Below are 18,580 nucleotides of genomic sequence, written 5' to 3'. Positions count from 1 at the left end.
GCAATGGGAGAAGCAGGGATCTTGGCCTGCCTCCGCAATATGTCCTTGAGGAGGTTGTAATTATTGAATTGGGGGTTGTAGTCTTTCTGCTGGGCGTGCTCTGACTGACAGCCCGGGCCAGCCAGCACTTCTCTCCTTCATAATAGTGGAAGCTTATCTGCCTGCAGTGCCAATAAAAATAAATCATCTGGTTGCCTTATGCTCTGTGTGGATGAGAACAGAGTCATCAGTGGTCTGTGTACTTCTAAGCTAACTTTACGCCCACGGCATTCTTTTTTTTTTAAATCAAATTGCAGGATTTTGAAGAGGCTACTATGTACTGGAGAAAAACGGATGGCTGAGGCTCAGTGTGTGCGAATGATGAGGTTACAATACATTCATTGTTCAGTTTGAATAATGGTTTTTCAAATTAGGTTTGCATGTATGAGTGTAATGTTCTCATTGACTAGAATGATGCGCAATAGACCACCCACAATTTGGGAGAGTGCTATGAGTTTGTCCCTCTGTGGGCAGGCATCACTTAGTTCTCCATCCCCGTTCTGTCAATATCTCTTCAGCCTGTCCTTAATCATTCCTTCTAGATGAGCTGGAAACATAGCTGGATCACACAATTTTCCATGGTGGCCCAATATGCAGTTAAAAGATGATTTCAAGTTGAGAGTCCACAAAACCTGGAGAGTTGAGACCCGTACCACTGATCCAAAATCCAACTTCAGCATTTTCCACTCATTCAGTGTGGGAGTAAATTAGGATTTATTCTTCAGAAGTCAGAGATTTGCATGACTTTAAAGCAGAGTACATGCCTCATCTGTCAAGGGGGAACCATGTAGCAAGTTAATGTTTTTTTTGATATACTGGGGGGTCTCAGCTGCTCTGCAGTAGTTTTGTCACCATCCCTATTACCAGCCCTCCTACTTTCATAAAAAAGTAAGTGTGCAAGCAGGCAAATACGATGCAGTTTGTGGAGGAATCACTCCCACTCAGGTGGCATTGAGATAAAATTATACAACTTGAAGTTACCGAGGGCACAACCTCTGGCTGTATTTCCATCTGGAACATATGTCGCTCCCCCCTCCTCCAGCTCTTGTTGGGAAGATGCTTGGACAGGTTGTTATTTATGTCGGTGCAAACTGGTGGTACCAGGCATGTCTCTGTGGTAGTGAAGGAAAGTATTACTGCCGGCATCGCTGTGCAGCATATGTATGTGATGAGATAATAGACATCTGGCACTGAGCGGTTACTGAGGCTCTGTACACCCCTTGTTTCATACTTTTGTACAGAAAAGCTACCTCCAGCACAGTATATGACTATGGTCTGGAGTAATAAATTAAAGATTGTATTGGTCCTCATGAAGCACTGAGCTGTGTAACCCTGCTTTCAGGTCCACAGCTTTGCACTTGTACCCAGATGCTCCCAGGGACATTGATGCATGAAGAGGGACTTGGGAAGCTCTCAGGTGTCTGTGGGCTTACTCCCTAAGATTTGCTTTGCTTCCTCTCTTCATCTGCTCTTGGGCTGGATGTCTCACACCTGAGACCCCACACGTGATGCATGCTATCTGGCTAAGTCTTCCTGCAAGAGCATTCACAACCACAGCCCAGGCACCCGTCACCTCCCCATCCCACACCGCTGCTGACAACTCACTGTCCAGGAGGCAGGGTGTGCTGACTGTTTTCTGGGCCCAAACGGACATGAATGCCACATCTCCCACTTCTGGGACAGATGAGCGTTCAGGTCCCCGCGCGAGGGGCAGGTTGTGCATTGCATCCAACTGCTGTTTAGGCTACACACCCTAAAAAATCATGTTATTAACTCAATGTTAACATACAGTTAATCTTATTTCCAAATGAGATTACAGATGCCGTTGTTCGCTACTCTTGAGAAGCATGAGATGACTATGGCGATGCCATTGCAGAACATACAGTAGATTCAAGTCTGTGATGGGGCATTGCCAGCTCAGAATCCCTCAGGATGGGTACAGGACCAAATTCAACTCTCTCTTGCACTGCCCTACAGCTAAACTGACTTCATTTTGCATCCCTGTGGTTTTATGTGGTAAACTGGTGAGATATTTGATCTCCAGTACCAAGAATAGGAACCAAGTGTCTGATTCCAGTGCATGATATTCTGCAAGTATCTACTTGAGTAGCCAGGTCTGAGTAAAAAAAGAAATCAAATAGAGGGATGTGGAAAAATCTCTTTATGCCTATAAAAGGATCACTTCAAAACCACAGGATTTTGTATAGGAACCTTTTTCCTTAAATAGTAGAAACAGTCTCTGGGTACATTCCATCAGTGTAAAAAATGGAGGTTAGAGGAGAGCCTCTGTGTCCGGCAGCAGTTTCCTCTCCTTCTGTCTCTCCTTTTCCTCCCCTTGCCACACGTTACCTTGTGTTAGCCCCAGAAACTGTGCTTGTAGGAAGCATGAAAGCAGTAGAAATGCAATATATATATTTATAGACATTGATATAATCAAATGCATACATATATGCATATATATGTTGTGTAGTTAAAGAGGATCTGCATGGTGGGATTTTTCTGCATTTTTCAGGAAACACCCTTCTGTCCCATTTTCCCACCAAGATAAACAAAACTTGGCTGTGAATTTTGCTGGGTGGCTAAAACCCCAGCACAGGCTCCTACTGCAGGCTCATGCCGCAGCCTCCTCCCGCCCGCTACCAGCCAGAAGACAGGGAAATGAAACCTAAAGCCCTTCAGCAGCACCTGCACAAGGGCAGTGGGCCAAATCCTGCCACGCAAAACCCTGCTGACATCACGGGGATTAGATGGTCTGCTAATCAGGGCAGTGGGATTGGTGTCAATCTTTTACTTAGGATGTGATGCTGAGTCCTGCAGTGGGCAGCATGGGGTGGCTGGGGCTGGGAAGGGACTGGGTCCCCCTGGGGATGAGCAGCCATGGGGGGTGGCACTGGGCTTTGGGGTGCCCTGTGTGTGCTGCCATGGGGAGGAGCAGGAATGTGGGACCAGCTCTCCTCGGGCACTGGACTCTGGTGACGTTCAGGGCAAGGGTCCTGCCGCTGCCCTTTCCAGCTTGGGTCTCCCAGGGCAGCAGAGGACAGGAGGGGGGAGAAATTTTCTGTGACTTTGGGGTTCAGTGGCCCCTTTGCAGCAGGTTTGTCTAAGGGTGGGGTGGGAAAGGAGTCATAAGCTTTCCATCTTCAAACTGGACACAGGCTCAGTCGAGACTGAAACCTTTTTGGGGGGTTGTTTAGAAACCGGGGTTACGTTTTTAGTACTTTATAAGAGGAGTCTCATGTGTTTACATTAATATGATGAAAATGGCATGCAGAAGGGTCCCTGGGGACTCGGACTGGCTCCAGTCCATCCCTTCACCCCATGCCTAAGCCAGTCCTTACAGATGTCTGGATAACCTGTTCTTAAAAACCTCTAATAACAGAACCTCCACAGTCTCTTGAGACAAAGTATTTCAGCGTTTTACTACTCTTACTGTTAGCAACATTTCTCAAATCTGTCTAACTCTTTCTTAACTCCCTCCCAGCCAGAGGCAGTACACACCCTCCCTGAAACTGCAGCATGTGGCTGCTGTCTACAGCCGGGACAGAGAGCAGTTATTTACTTCCATTTTGCTCAGCCCCTTATGTGTCTGAAAGCTATTATTTCTCCCTTCAGACATCTGTTCTTTATTCAAACCCAGTTTCTTTAGCCTACCTTCCTGCACATACCTGAATACACCTTTCCTGAGGAATAGCATCCCCATCCATAAAAAAAAATCTCTAGGTGAAGTCTCACACTAACAGGGGGAGCTGAACAGATGGAAAGGAGGTGTCTTGCATGCTGTATTTCTATTTATATACTCCACAGTGGAGTTTGGGGGATTTTTTTTCCCAACAGTAAGATATTATAGGTACTTAGTCAGCCTGTGACCCATCACAGCCGCAGGTCCTCAGAGCCAGCAGCAGCCCAGGCAGCCAGCACCAGCCTGGCTCAGGGATGCTGGGAAGAGCTGTGCATTCATCCCTCCCAGACTGCATCTTAGGGCTTTTCAGTCCCTATCTCCAGTTTGTCATTCCTGCAACCCACAGCCAGCGCAGCCCTGCTGCAACTGCAACAAGCACATTGGTCTATTTTGCCATTGCCTCAGCTGTAAGTCAACATGCAGGTTAGTTCTGGGATGAAGGGAGACCTCCAGGGTCCCATTCTAGGCAGTCCCCTAGAAAACGTGGAATTATTGACACCTTCCACATACAACTTCACCCTTCACCCCTAATGGCTTCACCCTTCCCATAGCAGTTTCACTCCAACCCCATTTCTGCTTGCTCATGTAAGGGATGACAAGGCTGGTAGAAACCAGGAGGAAAAGGTGCTGGGGTGAGAGTGCACCCACATACCCCACAGGTGAAGCCTGGGGTGGCACAGCAGGTAGCACCTGCAGAGTGGGAGCTGTGGGAGCTGCAGGCTGCACAGCACCAAGGAGAGAGAAGGCGGAGCAGCTACTCAGAGCGTGGGCCCTGCTGTGGGAAAGCTTTGTACCCCAGTCTTGGTGTCCCAAAGAGCCACACATGGGCTGGCCCAGGCAGGGCTTCAAATGGGGCAGGGGCTCTGCTGTGGCAAGGCAAAACATGCGAGGGGCTGGGAAGCAGGAGTTAGAAGCGAGGTGCTCCCTTTCAGTGCATGCTACTCAGTTCTGTTACTGTAATCAATATTGGCAACCTCACCATGGTAAAAGCTGTGCATATAGCTGGGCACCTCCAGAATGGCTATGTTTCCACTTCATGGACCCTTGCACCTTTTGCCAAGTCCTGTCCTCTCCAGAGTGAATAGGTCTTGTGCTGCACATCCACAAGTTCCTAGTAAAGTTGTTAGTGCAATTAGAAAAAGATAAAAAGTACCTCTGAAGCAATTGCTCAATCTCCTTTTCGAAGAGCAACACATACAGTCAGAGACACACTGCTGGAGAAAGTGTACTCCATGTACTGGTCTAGCAAACACCTCCTGAACATTTTTTAATGTGACCTGGCAGCAGACCAGGGTAAATGGCATGTTCTTTTTCCAGTGCTTTGTCCCAAAGTGTGTATTTCAGAGGCTTAAAAGAACAGTCAGTCAATTAAATGTGATAAACGAGGCCATTTGTCACCAGCATTTTAGCTTTTCTTTTAAAGTATAAAACGAGATAATGAGCAGGGCTTGAAGAAATCCTTTGTGGTGTTGGGAGCCAAGGGCACATGATATACAGAACGGATTTTCTGCCTCTCCCATCACGAGAATGCGATCTGACAATACTCCCCCTCGTGACACAGAAATCAGAGACAATGTTAAGAGGGGGGAAAAAATCACTAATGGTTGAAAAAACAGTGACATGTTACAATGGAGATAAGAAAAGAAATGCACTTAGTTAAGGGCAAATCTACCACCATTGCAAACTTCCCTTTGTAGGTGCTGGTCAATAGGAACAGTGACAGAGAGGCAGCTGCGTTCTACCTTTAGCTTACACAAAAGCCTCATGTACCAGTGACCAACTTATCACCAACTCATAAAGAAGCCAGCAGGGTATGCATCCAGGGGAAGGCAGTGGGTGATGGAAAAGATGGATTATCCCTTTCCCCAGCATGGGAGAGGGGACATGCCAGTGATGGGCTATCTGAGCTGCAGGGTCCTGCACAGTATGGGAGTCCTGGGGCTTTAGGGCTCCAGGTGCTGGGAGAATATTCCTCCTGTAACATCCACAGGTGCATACAGCACACTGGGACACCCCATTCACTGACAGCCATGTAAACAATGCAGTACAGGGATGTAGCCCGTAACAGTGGTGGCAGCTTGCACGGTGCAGCGTTAGTATGCGTTGGTATTCATGGCTGGAGGCTAGAGCTGGGTCTGGATCCAGAGCTGGAGTGTTTCCAGTTCTCTTTTAAAAAATAGCACCTTTCTTTCTGGCAGGTTCCCTGAATATGTTTCCTTCTGTGCACTGTCCTTTTTTATCATGTGTGTCTAGGAATTAGGAAACATTTACTCCAATGTGTGAAATCTCTCTGCACCTGTGGGACATGAACATATTGACTGTATTGGCTCTATTTCACATTGGTGTGTGTGCCACCAGATCAATGTTACTTCTGTACCCTTTTCCCATCTCCCCTCTGCATCTACCCACTTGTGCTACCTCAGGAGGAAATTACTATTATTTTTTTTTAACTTCTTTTCTCAATTAATCATCATTTTGTACTGAATACATTGAGGTAGGAGTGCCAATAATTATGCTTGTGCACAAACACAAATAGATATTTAAGGAGATGAGAACCAGGGACATTTTGTCTCTATGACATATGTTTTATTTATGTCTGTACTGCGTTGTTTTGGCAGCATTTGATTTAGTCTTGGGATGAAAACCCTGTCTTCTTGCAAACATGGAGAGCCTCACACATGCCTCTGACATTAAATAAGTAATGCACACAGCGCATGGAAACATACATTTTAAGAAAACTGCCCAGATGCACCAGCAGCAGGGGGTACCAAAGTAACTAAAAAGGCGAAGAATTAAAATCTCATTGAAGGAATTCAGGAAAGGAGGTCCTGGTCAGGTGCCAAATGAATAAACGTCAAACATGCAGTTGAGCCAGTGGCTCAGCATCAGGTTAGCCTCAAGTCAATGAGTTTTCAGCTGATAATGAACTTTGTGCATGGCCTTTGATGGGCTTCTGCATGGAAAACTGCCCCCTCAGCACGCCTGCCACCCGGCAGCAGCAGAGTGCAGCCGGCTGCACCCACGCGAAGGTTTCCAGCACGCATGGTGGCTGCCACCTTAGTGAGGTCCATGCCCAAGGAGATTTTTCAGATGAGGTATCAAACAACAGGACCAGATCTTGTGCTGTATAAAACTGCTGGTAAGAGTGGCCTGTCTGTCCCTGCCTCCCCTGGAAGCGGGCTCAGCCTCAGCCCATGGGTTGCCCCGGCTGTGGCCTGCTGAAAGGGTGGGATAATCCTGTCGAAGCCCTTGGTGGGCTGCCCATTTCCACTCCTTCCAACTCGCTGGCTTCCAAAACAAATTCCTGTTGCAAAGACTCAGGCCCTTTCAACTCTGCATTCCTGCCTGTAACACGATCCCTTTTGAGGAGGTGGTGAACTGGTACAACTCGGTGAACTCAAAAGGAAAGAGATCCCAAATAATTGTTGGAAATGATTGGAAAGAAATATCTTGTAAAACAACATCCTAAACAAAACAGAGCTGAATGTTTCAGAAGCAGTTAGCTGTGAAATGGCGTGCTTTCAAAAGCACAGTGCCTTACCACGGGCAGGCAATGGAGGTGTGGGAATCAATGCCAACACCTTTCCCTTTCCCACGTGCAAAGCCCGTGAAACTGCTGCCTGCACCACAAGGCAGTTGTGTGAAGGTGCTACCACCACCTGTTTCACCAACAGTGTGAGAGATGCACCACTGCAGTCTCTAGCTACAGCCCAGGGAGTGAACGCTCCATCCTTTCTGCAGCAGAGGTTTGCTGACATCCACCTCGTTTGTCTGGGTTAAGCGGAGAAGGAAGAGGAGGCTCTGACTCCCAAAAGTTCACATTTACAGCTTCAGGAAGACAGTTTCTTTGCAAACACTTTACGTGGTTTTCTTCCTCCCGTTACCTCTACAGAAAGTTGAGCATCTTTAAAACTGCACTAGCCTCCCTTAGGGAAACTTGTTTTCAGAGCCCTTCTCGACCCGATTTGGAGCAGGGACATCAAAGGCAAGGCAAATCTGGTCCCCTGTTAACTTGGATCCATTTGGAGCTGGGCTGGGAAGCTGGAGCTTGCCCGGGTGTTCAGAGTCTTTCGAAATATTTACTTATCTGACTGACAAGAGAGTTATTTAATAAGTTATGGTGTCTGCAGTTCAGTGTAAACAATTTACAGTGTCATGATTGATGCTGGGCCCTGTTTGGAGAGAGGCAAGACTGATTGTATATACTGGGCTTCGTTTTGGAGAGTTCAGGTCCAGCACTGGGCAGTAATATACTTAATAAATAACAACAGTTAATCATATGGACTCACACTGTTTCAGTGCTCATGCAGTCACACAAACATGGCTGAATTAAATCAATGCTTCTTTGAGCTTACCTTGGCCGTGCAAATGTCAGGGACCTCTGCAGGGGTGCCCTGTACAGTGGTCACAGTGCCTGGTTCTGCTCTTGTCCCGTGCCTGTCCTGTCCACAGCCCTCCAGCACTTAATGGACAGAAGGCAATGGCTGGCTTTGTGGGTAGGACAGCCAGTGCAGATGTGGGGCATCACGCTTCAAGCCTCTTCTCCAGATCTGGGAGGATGGAGGTTGGGAAGGCAGTCTCACCACGTCCAGGAGGCAGCTCCAGCCCCTGCATGAGTAAAGTGAAATGAGTGGCCTTGCTTCTTCTGGCACAGCTTCAGGTCACGGTACATGGGTGGGTTTCCTCAGTCTTTCCCTTTTCAGTGTCTTCTCTCAGGACTCCAGGGGCTTCCAGGAGGAGATGGGATTTCTGCTGCAGTGCTTTGGGTGACATCACTGAAGTCCTTTTTCTGGGTGAATACTTTCCACTACAAGTGTGCAAGATCACAACAAAAGCCTGTTCCTTGGTGGAAGAGGTGTTCCCACCTCCAGTGGAAGGACAGAGGAGTGTGATTGCTGTGGTTCATGGGTGCATGCAGCCCAACTGGTGAGCCATAGCTACTGCTGATAAGCACAAGCCCCCACGAGACGCCAAAGCAGATAAGAGAGGGCACAGATTAATGTCAAGCTGAGAGAAGTCAGCAGTCCTGTTGTTCTGCTCAAACTGGAAACAAGTTATTTCAGCTCTGAACCATCAAAATATTTTGTTCCTGGAACTAAGTGACCTGGACATGTCTGCTGAAACAGCATTTTCAGGACCATGCAGCTCCCTCAAATTTTCTGCAATTTGACTTTCTGACCCGATTGTGTACAAAGACAAAGGTACATCGTTCAGAAGTTCCCACGAAATGGGAATGATGGGCCAAATGCAGCCATGTACAATGCAGGAGCTATGCAAAAGCTACAGCTGAAAGGCAAAAGCTTGGAAGGAGAGGAAGAAAGAACCCTTTCTTGCTACCAAGCAGCTGTTCAGATTGACTAGTAGAGGCAAGAAATTAAAAAAAAAATATTTAAGAACTTCATTCTGGAAACACTCTTTCAGACACATTCACTGTCAAAGGTCTACTCCAGATGCTGTGAGTGAAGAATGGGAGGAAATTAAAAGGAAGGAATTGACCCTAACACTGACACAAGAGGACTGAGTGGATGCGAGCTGGATAAAGGCTCCATATACCCATGCAGCGAAAAATGTGCTTCCTCTGAACAGACCAAAGTAATGAAGTATTGATTTGAAATTATTGAACGGTGATACTACATCTATATTGCTGACGATGGCCTTGTCTGATGGAGAGAAAAGTACAAGGAGGTCTTTCCAGTTCAGACTGGAAAAAGGAAAAGGATGTCTGAGGCAGACTTTCCAAATATTGCATTCACCGTGGGAGGAAAGTAATACTCAATGCCCTCCTGATGTTCAAAACTGTTTCTGCAATAATCCTCAGCCACCAGAAAAGGCTAATTGATCCCCCAGGTTCACCAATAGCATTTGCTCTCAAAAGGATCTATCTTTTAATGTAGTCAGTTGAAATCTGCACTCAGAACAAGAAGGATCTTGAGCAAAACGCAGCCTGCCTCTACCTCCCAAGGGACCATCCAGAGACACGCTGCATTTAGCAAAGCAAGTGAAGGTTTCAGGGGGACCTGAGGGACAGCAGGCTGATGGCACCACTCTCAGTCTCCATGGAAATATGCCTCGATGTAATTACTGACAAAGAATAAAAGTGATTCAGAGAAGCTCTGGTACTTCCTCCCTGTTTAGCTCCCGTGATTAAACCCACACAGAGCCTAGAATGGGGAGATGAGCCTCAATTATAGCTAAGGAACAGCATAATGTATTATCTCCTTTGCACTTACTGTAGCGGGTGAGTAATCTAATTTCTACCCAAACTCATGTTGACTATAGAGAGTTTGCCAGTGTCTGATTCATCAAGATGCTGGAATAATGTGGAATTAGAAATGCAGAAGGCCTGTAGCTCTTTGCCACTTATTCTTCAACACTGACAACTTTGGGCAAACTTTTTAACAGCTAGCATTAATACAACCAATACTGTGGTGAAAATATGCCTTCAGCTAAAATTAAATACAAATAAATGGCCTGCTAAGTGAAGAGTTTGAATCCTCTCTTTCATGTACAATATAAAAATCTTTTTATTTTGGATGGTGAGTCCTTCTATAGATTTGTGGACTCCAACTGAATGGTACGGAGCTTCTTTTATGTGCCTTGAAGTTCTTTTGCTCAGAAAATGCCCAGAACTACAGGTTCTGAAGTTATAGTTTAAATACTGTTGAAAGGTATCAGCAGCCTCCACTCCCTTGGCTGGCGAGAACTGCGGAGGGTTGGCATCCCTGTGTTTCCAGCCTCAGACATCGTATGTGGATAACAGTAGAAAGAGACAACTCTCAGAGCAGCTTTCCTGAAGCTTTTCTGGATGGAGCTTATTCCTGGAAGTTACAGGGTCATTGAGTTCCTGGGACAAAACCAATATGACTGCTGAAACTCTCCCCTGCGACTCTGGGAGCTGCTGGCACAATTTGAGGCTGGGTCTGTAAGCTCTGTGGAGCAGCCACCAGCTTTCTGAGCTGTGGGATCTGCAACCCTGGGAAGTAGGGTACTGTCCCACAGCACAGCAGTGAGGCAAGAAAACAGTTCAAATAAATCTTAAAAACATGGATGGGGTCTTTTACAAAGGGCAGTTTTGTACAGCAATTTATAAAGAGCTGAAGGGGTGCTATTGTTTAAATAAATATTTAAGGGAGAATCCTCTCAACTTAAACACAGCGAGCTGTAGCATATGGAAAGCAGCAGCATTTGATTACACATATGCAAGAGGCCAAAGCAAACCATTAAGAACAAAAGCGGTGAAGAAGGAGAAAGTAATTTCATTTGATTGCTTCTCCAAGATACGTTATTGACATCGTCATTTCTGCCTGGTGCTAAAGTGCAGCAGGGGTACAAACCCTGGCAGTCCCGGCAGTGGATGTGCTGTGTGAGAAAGCCATTCTGCAAGCTCCACTGACATTTTGCCTGATGAGATGGCAGGGGGTAGAAGTATAGGGTTTAGCTCCACAAGCGATACCCTGCCTGGCAGCTAGCGACCCGACACGCAGCAGCAGGACTGTGTGCCCAAGGAGGAGGGCACAACGGTTCAACAGACACACAATCACAGCCTTGATACTAGAGGGTGGCACATTTCAACACAGGTTCACTTTAAAAGCCTGCTTGGTTTGGTTGAGGCTCAGGGATGACAACTCAGGTGAGAGTTTCTTGAGCCCTGTAGCTACAGAGCTGGAGTCACCTTGTGCGGTGAGCCTGGCACAGCCGAAGCTCAGTGCCGTGCAGTCAGAGGTTTGGTACAAGGAGGTGCTTTCTGCCCTGCAGGTAGAAAATGCCAAGGGCATAAACATCCAGCCGGCAGTAGCAGAAAAGAAGAGAAAACAAGGTAAATTCACTGCTGAGGGACAAGACATCTAAAAAAACCCAAAAAACTGAAAACATGCTAAAAGGCTGTAAGCAGTTAAAAAACCCTCAATGAGTTTGAGGTTATTAGGAACCTGTGTGTGTCATAAATCTAATACATAGAGTTGGACTGTGGGATTCACAAAGGTGTTATAAATGAATTGATAGACTTAGGGGACTTAGGGGACCCCATGACACTCGCCTCTGGGGAGGAAACTTGAATTTATGTCTTGGTAGGAGTTTTCCAAATGGTCTTCACCAGTGCAAAAGGCTGAAACATTCATTTTCATCACCCTGTGCTAGTCTGCTTCTTTTGAAAAAGGTAAGGCTTTTACCTTATCAGAAATGAGTTTTTCTTTTCTGATACAACTGTGTATTCATTCCTTTTCTGAATTTAAGTCACAAGCCAACAGACCACCAAACAAATCACTTTTCCAAAGTGTCCTTAAAATTGGAGTATTCTGTAAAGGTGACACATATTTCATGGACACATCTGAAGACATGGCAGATTCCCTGTAAGAAGTAGGACATTATTTATACAGGAGAACACTGTTCGGATTATCAAGATGGCTGCTACAAGAGTACTCATCCATGGCTGTATCTTGGCAGGAGACAAAATCTGTGCACCCATTTATGAAAAAAAATCCTTTGATGTTTCACGCCCCATCACATGTCACTGGACAGCAGAATAACACAAAGACAAATTTACATCTGGGGTGCGACCGTGGGAAGGCAGTAAGCGTCTGTTAGTGTTGGGATCAATCTAGTTCTCTCCAGGCACAGGATTTGAGGACCTCAGTGTCACCGTACAACCAACCACCTGTAGAAACCCAAGACCCTGGCATGGCTCAGGACAGAAAACCTGGCCCACACAATCTGTGGAGACATGGGGATCTGCAGAGCAGGTCAAAGCAGATCATTTGGAAAAAAAACATTAATTTCCAAAACAAAATAATTCTTGATTCATGACCATTTGGGAACAAATGAGAAATAGGAATTACACAAAAGCTCCATTTTGTTCATTGAGGAGCTGCAGAATTAATCGCATGTACTTTAGTTTCCAGCAAAGGCTAAGTCCCAAGGCACAGTGTTGTGATTGTTGAACTAGGCATGTCACACATACTGGTTTAATTCAGACCAAAACTGCAGGGAGACCATGATGGAATATAGCCAGTAGCTGGCTGGGAATAGAGGTGGGGTAGGAGCAAGGTCTGGGTCTCAAGCAGGTCAAGCTATTCAAAAAGCAATGAAGATTTTGGTTAGCACTCATAAGATGATCTCACACTTTCCCTGGGCTGTGTGCAGCAAAAGGAGCTGGTGGGACCAGCCAGGGTTGCAGATTAGGACACCAGCTCTTCCAGAGCTGTGCAAGAAACCTTATTCACAGACCTGACTGCTTCATTCGTGATGTTGCTTGTAAACATCACATCGACGTTGTAACACCAACAGCTTCCCAGATTTATTTCTTTTGTGACAACTTCCACAAGGACATCCCCAATAAGGATCTCTGGTCCTTTGACTGTAAGTCTCCACTTCATCCATCTGCTCTCATCCAGCACCAAAGTTTAGGGCACTGTTTGCCACAGTGTCCATACACGTACTTTCTTCTCTTTTTTCCATGACACTCAGAGCAGAAGCCCGTAAGCATCCGCCACTCCTTTTCCTTTTCTGTTTCACTTCTTCTGCAACCCCCTGCTTAAGACTCCTTCTTGTGACGTCCTTGACAAAGGCGAGGATGCCCGTTTGCAGCAAGCCCTGCCTGCAATCCTGGCCCACACTGTCTCACAGCCTCTTAGAACTCCTTCATCTCTCAGTAGCTGTCTGTAAGCAGCTCTGGTCTTCTCACATTGTCAGCTCCTGTTCTTCTGGCCTTTGCTTCTACATCGTCTACAGCTGAGCTCTGGGGTGTGCATGAGGCTCCCGGGAGCTGACGGAGATGATGACACTCTATTGCCTAGATTTGTGGGAGAGGCTGTACAGGGTGCTTCGTAACCCATGGCCATAAAAGAAGTGAAGGAAACCACCTCTCCCTGCCACGTCAGCAGGGGCAGAAACAAGCAGCCTGCAGCTCCCCATCTTGCAATGTGGCAATCACGTCAAGTGGCAAAACGGAAACACTGAGATTTCACCATCTGTCTGCAAATGCTGCATATATATTGCATACAAAAATAGGCTCTAAGAAAACTGCTAAGACTGAAAAACCCATGAGGCAAGAGATGCCAGAATTAGGCCTCCCTTGTGCTATGTGTTATGATACACTTGCTAATTAAATGATCACACAGTGCTTTGCCAGAGGTATCAGCTTTATCCTATGGTACAGGATGGACTGTCTTCACTGGAGAAGATGTAGAATTTTGTTTCATCTTTAGTGTTCAGTGTGATCCTAGGCTTTATTTGCTACCCAAGTCCTCCTCTGAATAGAAATTACTGATTTTCTGAACACTGGCAAAGTTTACTGGGTGTTTCACAAGTGTCTCTGGTACCTATGTAAGGGGTGTGGTGGTGCTTTAGCCACTTGAACAAAACAGAAACAGGGAAGAGACAGGCATGCAAGCAACCAGGCTGATCACATCAACCACCAGTTTTTCAGGTGTCTGGCTTGGTCACCCATCCCAGCTGTCCCCATCAAAGCAGTGGGTCTTCCCTGCAGCAAGACCTATGCCCATACCCACCCTTGCAGGATTCACAGCACCACAGCACAGTGCTTCAAAGTCATGAGCTGAGACCAAGTGTGGTCAACAAATAGATATAGCTGGGGCTGGGGCTGTGCAAGGGTGTTCAGTATCAGGCGGTGCTGGACATCCTCAAGGCAGAGCTCCCATTGGGTGCCACGCCAGGAGCATACTTCATTAACAGGGTCTTACGGCACATGCAGACAGCGGGGCAACCCCACAGCTGATGACTGCAGGCTAGGGAAAGCCTCAGAGAGACCCGCCACGAAAGACCGCAGGGAGAGCGGGACTGAAGCCAGTTCTGCAAAGCAGCACTCATACCCCCTAAGAGGACCATGGATGGGGCAGCTCAGGTTTCATGTCAGGCTCTGGCATGTCTGGGCTCTCCCTATGGCTCACACCTTGACATACATCTCCCCACCCTGTTCCTGAACCTCCTGAGCCCCTGACTCCTCACTTGTACCATGTACTCCCCATCCCAGTCCCATGCTATCCTTCAGCTTTAGCATCTCAGTACCATACCTTCCCTTAGCCCAGCATCCCCAGGGCCCCTGGATGCCTCCTGGCTGTGCAGGGAAGGTGTCAAAAGCGGTGTTCCCTGCCTGCATTTCCATTGCCCCACCCCTCTGCCTTAAGCAGCATTACGAGGAAAGACCAGTTTCATCTTGCTCCTAGAAAGAGCAGAAGGGTAGTCCAGACCCTGCAAAGCTGTGGGGAGGCAGCAGGAGCAGCAGTAACTTGGTAGCACCAACTGTGTCCAGGAGCACTAGGGTCAGTACTGGGAGCTGCCAGGATGCTGGGCTGATCTCGCTCATGTGGGAAGGAAGCTCAGCAGATTTTGACTTCTCAGCCCTAGCACATCCCTAATAAGTTGCTATTTTTTCCCTTCAAAGTCTATCACTAAGCCAAACTGGAGGAGATCTACAAAGTAAAGAAAAAAAAATAATATTGCAGTCCTAACACAAAGCTGCCAAATTTCAGATCTCTGCTCCAAAGCGCAGAGGGATAAGAACTACCCACAGAAAGGATCACCAGGTTCCCCCCTCCTGTTTCTTCCTTTCTTTTTTTTCCAGTTGGACAACAATGCCTTTTTCCCTACGCTCATTCTTGGAAATGGCTGGAGAGTTTTGGCTGAAATTTTCCAGAAAAGAACTTAGCCCAAGGCAGACAATCAAGTTGGAAGAACTCAGTCTAAACGGTTCAAGCCTGGCAAAGTTATAAGCAACTGCAAATACAGTCTTATAGCAGGACACATATAAGTAAACTTAATCATAGGAGCTGCAAGCAATCCCACCTTTGATCTATTCAGAGTTATAATAGCTGATGATGCTGTTCCATTCAAGTGTGTCTTATCACGATTCAGATATGTCACTGGTAAAAAACTTTAACTCAGTCATCCCACTGAGGCTTCCCACACCCCTTCCTACTCAAAGAGCTCTTCCCATCTAACAACTGATCAAACAAAAACCCATAGTTCCCTCGCCTCCAGTATTTGCATGTGAGCTTCAGCTTCTTGGATAGAGGCAGCTGATGATAAAATGGGATTGCTCTCTGAACTAATGCATTCAAAATTAATAAAAGAAATAAAGCAACACACTCCTCTGGCAGGTTCCCATACATATTTTCCATAAAAGTTCATTTTTCCACAAGAACAAATTGTGAGTTTGTGGGGGATTTGCACTGAATCTTGATACAGAGCTTAGAATTCTTGGCACTGCTCGGGACATTAAAATGACATCAGCTCCACTTTCTATATTGAAATTTTATAGTTACTGCCTGACCACATTTCTTTGTTCTGCGCGTATTCTCTCTCCTCCGAGCTGCCTCTCTGCTACGGCGCACTGTACATGAGTATCATGAAAAACTGTGTTTGTGTTCCTTACAGCCCTGCTTGCCCTCCCTGCGCTGGGCACTCAAGTGATAAAGCTGCATTTCTTCCTCCAGGACAAAGCAGCATTGTTGGCTCAGGGGACGAGGGCACATTTGCTAGCCAAGAGGCTTCCCTGCAGCCTGACAGCTCTGCGCTGCGAGGGACCTGGCGTGCCAAGCAGGGTCCTCCTCTTCTCTGGAGGAGCAGAGGAGTGGAGTGCGTGCTAGCAAAGTGACACGGCTGTGGGACAGCGGGGACCAGGGGAGGCCAGTTATTGCAGGCAGGACACTGTGAAACCATCCTGTCTTACTCAGGGAAGGGAAGGGGAAGTGGAAAGAAGAGGAAAAGGAACATCTTGGGGTGGGAGACAAGGCTTTCTCCAGCACTGGCAAGGTATCACCTGGAGCAGTGTTCATTCAGTGCTGTCTTGATGGAGGGACATTATAAGTGCTCCCGCCACCACACACCCCCTGCCCCATGCCTCGGGGGAGGGAGGGGCAGTGTATTTTTAAATTAAGCAAAAATCTGAGTAATGGTGTTCCTGTGTTATGCAGCAGCATGACCTGCTGTGTTTGAACACCATGGTGTGGGAGGACCGATCTGGTACTCGGGATCCCCTGTGAATCACAGCACGAGGAAAAGCAAGAGCATTGGGGCTGGGAGAGTTAACAGACTCCGGCACTGGGAGTACAGTTCCCTGGACATCAGCACAGACATCACGCTTGTTTCCTGGATTTCAAATAAAATAAGGATTCAAGGAAAAGATGATGCTTTCCTACATCCCCTGTGACTTGGAAAGCAATAAGAGCAAATAAAGGCAGTTAATTATCTGGCATGCCACATCGAAACATTTCTGAAAGCACCGCTCTGCCTTTACTGTAAGTCATGCTGGAACAGCATTAGCATATACTCTGTAAACAGACTCGGTGCCATCCTGCGGCACAGCCCCAGCCTCCCACACGGGGATTACAGCAGCTGGACAAACCCAGGAGGGACTATACCTGAGAGTCAACAAAATGCCAGTTTTGCTTTCATCTGGCTTGACTGCAATAGTACTGGGTTTATTTCCTACATTGCCTACATGCTCAGCCTCTCTAATGTGTGACAGAGAATCACTGCTGTTTGCTCCTCTGTGCAAGATTATCATTTCATCATTTCACTGTCATACAGAAATAGCCACAAGACCAGATTAACAGTTAAAGATTGTGAAGCCATTTGCCAAACACTTCTTGCTCTATAAGCAACAATATTTTTACAATTGCATTTGCAACGGCATTTCTGAAATCACATTTATACACTCCTTTACAAGAACATGCAACCATATACAGAATGCAGAAAATCTTTACCTTGCATGCCCAGAGGAGAATGCCTGGTTTCCTCTCATGGATCAGAAGTAGGATGAAAAGCAAACCCAAGAGAGACCCTTGAACAGACTCATCTGCTGAGAGTTGTTTAAATCCCAAGCCTGCTCCCACTAGCAGCTCTAAGTTTGTGCTCTGAATAGAGGCTGTGTTATTTTAACCACAGGATTTCTAGTCATGGGGGAGGAGAGATGGATTAGGTACGTTTGCAATCTAATGCTTCACATTTACCTCAACTGAAACGAACTACTTTAAGCCTGATGTAAATAAGTACTGCTAAGATATAAATTTCAAGAGCCCGCTAACCAATTATGCTTAAACTAACAGACTAAATAACTGTGGAAAATTCCAGAGGAATAAGATAACATACTTTTGTGTTCTTTCCTAAATAAAAGGCATGTGTGGAATTTCATGCTAGATACTATGGCAAGTGAGGGGCAGCAGATGAATTGCGCAAACTAACCTATGTAAGGTGCCGTACCTTGTAAAACAATATTCCTAACACCTGTTAGCATGGATTTCAGCAGGCATCCTAGCAATCTGGGTTTTCATGGCTTGTAAAAAGTACAGATATGAAGGATTTGAATCTAATATTTCAAAAGACCAAATAAAGCTCTTTAAGGTAATAAGGCAAGATTTTAAAAGGCCACGAGGTCTGCAGTTCTGCAGGAGCACAGACATTAGCCCACTGAACAAATGCCATCTCCATCAGGGATGTAAGCTTAATACCCTCCCTGCCACTCATGGATCGCTATGGGGATTGTTAAATGCAGGCAAAATATCGTGCCCAGGACACTGGTTTGGGGTTTGTGTTGTCTAATCCAAACTCTGCCTTCATTTCCTAGTTTATGGCACTTCTGTGCCACAGCTGCTGTGGTTGCAAAGCATGGCTACAGTCCAGGCTTCCAGAGCCACCTCACAGCTGACAGAAGAGAGATCTATTAACTTTCTGAGAGGTATGATTTGTAAATAAAACACATTCTTAAACTTTGGACTGAACCGAGGAAAACAATTTGGATGCAAAACACCAGAGGAAAGGGGACAAATTCCAATTTGTCTTTGACAGCAGAGGCTTCAGGAAGACAAGTTTAATTCCATTTTGAATAAAACCTGGCTCTATAAATAG

General features: G+C 46.4%; 1 protein-coding gene across 1 annotated transcript in view; it reads right to left on the bottom strand.

Moving 5' to 3' along the window:
• JCAD (junctional cadherin 5 associated) overlaps positions 1-17,562 on the bottom strand; it is a 66,569-nt gene extending 49,007 nt beyond the window's left edge. Inside the window, exon 1 of the mRNA XM_056336607.1 lies at positions 17,440-17,562. The gene's annotated coding sequence lies outside the window, so the exon portion shown is untranslated. The remainder of the gene's footprint in view (positions 1-17,439) is intronic.
• Positions 17,563-18,580: the final 1,018 nt, after the last annotated feature.

Source organism: Falco biarmicus, chromosome 4 (genome assembly GCF_023638135.1).
Source record: "Falco biarmicus isolate bFalBia1 chromosome 4, bFalBia1.pri, whole genome shotgun sequence".
NCBI lineage: Eukaryota > Metazoa > Chordata > Aves > Falconiformes > Falconidae > Falco > Falco biarmicus.
Note: the sequence above shows the minus strand (reverse complement) of the source record. Positions and strands in the feature narration are given on the sequence as shown.